The sequence below is a fragment of the Micropterus dolomieu genome, unplaced genomic scaffold (assembly GCF_021292245.1).
Source record: "Micropterus dolomieu isolate WLL.071019.BEF.003 ecotype Adirondacks unplaced genomic scaffold, ASM2129224v1 contig_13103, whole genome shotgun sequence".
In the NCBI taxonomy this organism is placed as follows: domain Eukaryota; kingdom Metazoa; phylum Chordata; class Actinopteri; order Centrarchiformes; family Centrarchidae; genus Micropterus; species Micropterus dolomieu.
In genome coordinates, this window is record NW_025742089.1 from 1 (window position 1) to 3,756 (window position 3,756).

Consider the following 3,756-nt stretch of genomic DNA (forward strand, 5'->3'; position numbering starts at 1 on the left):
CTAAACACACAGAAGTTTAATTTAGAAAAACATTTTGGCAGCATCCGACAACCTCGCACCCACGGTTTGGTTGTAGAGCTCACCTGATCAGCCGTGTGATCTGGATCAGATTGCTGTGTAAGCTTCAAGTGGCCAGATGTAGACATGGTCTGCACAATATGAAGAAAAGATCGCATAAACACAATTAGAGATGCACAATTTTGGAAAATGACACTGCAATATTTTCTTTTCTGCGATATACATTGCGATATGAAAACATACAGGAATTCTCACCTCAACATCTGCAGTGTGTGATCCTCCTTGATCAAGATCAAATCTGCAGTCATCTGTGAAGAGCAATGCCTGAAAAAATAAAACAATTTTAACCATCTACCATCTTTAAAGCAGATCATCAGGTAAAAGACTGAAGTTATTAATCCTTTGAATAATTATTATCCTACACATTACAATAATTATTTCTAATGGAATTACTTACATTATGTCCTCTTTTCAGTCTTGCACGGGGTAATTTAATTGTGCTGTTAGGTTCAATTTGTACTTGCGTTTTGACATTCTTAAAATAAAAAACAACATTGACATCATGATTAACATATTGACATATTCATGAATAACAGGATGTTGAATTTAAACAATAATTAAGTTACTAAAAGCTGAGACTCACACACCCCTTAAAAAAAACTCACTGATAAGGAAACGTTGTTGGAAATGTCCTCTAATCCTCCCACTGCCTGAACAAACTGAACTAGTTAGTTTAAATTAACCATTCGTTTGCGGACTAGGGTTTTGGGGTTGTGGCACTAATAAAAATTGTGACATATTCTCAGTTGCCAGATTACTTTGTACAACTGCAGCCCAATACTACAGTCCTGTAAAAATCCTCCTACTGAAGGGTACAATACTGTGACTGTGTAAAAAGGGCTGTGTTTTACAGATGTGTTTAAGTTTAATCAACCCCGTTCTTGATCATTAGTTTACTACATCAAGGAGTTCAGCATCAATTAGAAGCTCTGCAGCAGCTTGGAGAGAGACCCAGCCTGACGACCACTCTGTACATCGAACACAGCTTATATAGGACATGTTTAGTATCTGTTAGATACCATATAAGGGTCTGAGTCTGCAAACTAAGGCTCCAATCCATATAAGGGCACAGTGCTGTAGGATAAGTGTAAACATCTGTTAGACACCATATAAGGATTTGAGTCTCCACATAACCACTGACCTCTACTCTCCCCTTTAAAGGTCACTAATCCTCTATCCAGCTGCTACAAACTGTTAAACTGTTAAACTGTTATGCGTCCAGTACTTTACCTGACAGACTGTAGTAGAATAGTGTGTCTTAGACATCTAAGACTGTATCCAAGGCAACAGGGCATCTCACTCGCGTGCTTCCCGCCGTTGAAGTTACTTGGTTAACGTTACGTTAGTTACTTGGTACTTTTACAATAGGATTTAACACAAAAAATTTAGAATAACGTTACTTATCAACTTTGAAAATATAATTATATCATGACTCCGCTATAATTATCACTAACAAATATGTTTGCTTATGTAAGATATATAGAAGACGGGTGTAAAGAAATCGTCCCTATTTCTTACATTAAGGACTTTGACAGCAACTGTGATAATAGCAATAAGATCTACTGGGTGCGCTGGCAGGAGGACTATTTTAAAGGCCAAGTATTGTTCCTGAAGGGTGAGTAATTACCTCCAATAGTTCGGAACATAATAAGAGTAATTAAATGGCAAACTTGGATACGTTTTTAACTGATGTGAGTTTTGGCTAACGCGTTTAGCCGTTCTAGCTAACGTTAGCTAGCTAATGGTGCCAAGCTAACGTTAGTGCCGCTGAGTTTCAACACTTTATTCTTGGGACGGCAAACGGAGTGTGTAACAACAGTACGTAACGTTATAGCAGGTGATTTCAAGTACTTACATCCAGTGTGATTTACATTCCAGAGTCGAGAGAAAGAGCAGCTGTCCAAGGGGAAACGCGTCCGTGTGAGACGTAAATGTAACGTTGATGGCTTCAAATAATACAGCTATTGCCATCTTGTGGCACTTGGATCTAACTAACAGTTACAAAATACAACTTTGACATGAACTTTAATCTGTACTGCAATGTGTTTTTGCGTTTCTGACCTTCACATGGTAATAATATCATGCTCCAAATATCCATTAACCATATATTGTTTTCACATTGCTTTGTTTGTTTGGTTTGTTTGTATGGGACTCTTGTATTACAGTGTGATGCCTTTTTATATTTATGCTTTTATCCATGTTTCCAGAAAAATCAGAAAAAAGCAGCAGAAGAGGCAAAAAAAAAACAATCTCATGGCCTTACTTAAGGAAAGAAAAATGAAAAAAAAAAACTGTCTCCGCTCTGCCCACCTCCAAGCAAGAAAATGAGAGAGCATATCTTATCAGATACGTTCTCCGAAGCAGACGACAACGATGATGATGATGATGATGATGGTGGGGTTGTTCCTCAAAAACTTTTTGAGGATGCAAAACAAAAACAACGCCTCTACCTCAAGAAATTTAATGATGTGTCCCTTCAACTGCAGGAAACCAGAAACAAGTAAGGGAGTTTTGAACAGCATTAACAATGTTTTTTTATTAATGTAATGGCTTGAAATTTGATCTTTAGCCCAGTGTTTTGTTTAACCTACTTGAAAACTTTAAACATTCACTAGCCGTTGGCTGGTAGACAAAAAGTTAATTTTGCAGATAACTTCAACTTATATATTTCACAAAAAAATATAATTTTTATTGTTTCTTCCAATCACAGGTAGTTATGACACATTTCCCTCTGTAACAGGTTGTCGGACCAGGAGAAGATCACAGCAGCAGTCGAGGCTGAGAATAGCACACTACCAGCGCTAAACATACAACTGCAGCAACATTTGCTGAAATCACTGAACTCTGTGCAATGCAATGGTGAGGACAGATTTTTTTTCCCCCCTCAATTTTACTAAGTTCTGAGGATGCCATTCAAACAAAAATGCAATTTGTCAGCTGAAAATGTAGCTTCTTAATGACATGATTTATTTTGTAATTTAGTGCACACAACATATGCTGGTCTTGCTGGTAAAAACAGCATGCATTATGCTGGTTTTTCCAGCAGGGTTTTCAAGCAGCTGATCCCCATTTGAATAGAGAGCCGACCTGGACAAACACACGATGGCCCGTTAAGTGAACAAACAGCTTCACTGTGATGTTAATGATGTGTTTGGACTCTCTTAGCTGTCGAGAGAAGCAGCAGATGTTTGAGAACAAACTGTCTGTTTCATCTGATTTCACCATTTAAACAGTAACCGTAATATAGCTACTCCTTTGTGGCCCGGGGAGAAAGTCCCAGACTCCCTTCAACAATCCTGCAGTTTAGTGACTTGTTGAGTTAGAGGACACTTTAGAAACTCTGTGAAACGCTGTCTACGACTAATTCTTAATGATTCTGCCTTCCTGTAAATTCAACATTAAATGTGACACATGAAGTTATTTCTGTCTTTGTTGTACAAAAAGCTTCAGCAGGATATTTTCATGAGCCTCTGATGTGATAATAACAAGCGCTTCATTAAAACTCTGCTCTGTGTGAAGCACACTCCCTCATACACATCAAATATGATCAGCTGGTTTCAGGAAACCAACTAACTAAACTTCATCTTCTGCCTGAAATCAAGGAGCCGTGTTTCTAAACGGCCTTAGCGACAGTAACTAAGGGGCGGGGCGAGACGCCGTGACATCGCGAGAACACTC

At 38.3% G+C, this 3,756-nt stretch overlaps 1 long non-coding RNA gene across 1 annotated transcript; it reads right to left on the bottom strand.

Annotated features, from left to right (window-relative positions):
* Positions 1-75: 75 nt before the first annotated feature.
* LOC123966300 lies at positions 76-1,983 on the bottom strand. The gene is made up of 4 exons (XR_006823943.1): positions 1,934-1,983; positions 476-553; positions 274-342; positions 76-149 (listed from the first exon to the last, which is right to left on the bottom strand). It is a non-coding gene; the product is annotated as an uncharacterized LOC123966300 (long non-coding RNA).
* Positions 1,984-3,756: the final 1,773 nt, after the last annotated feature.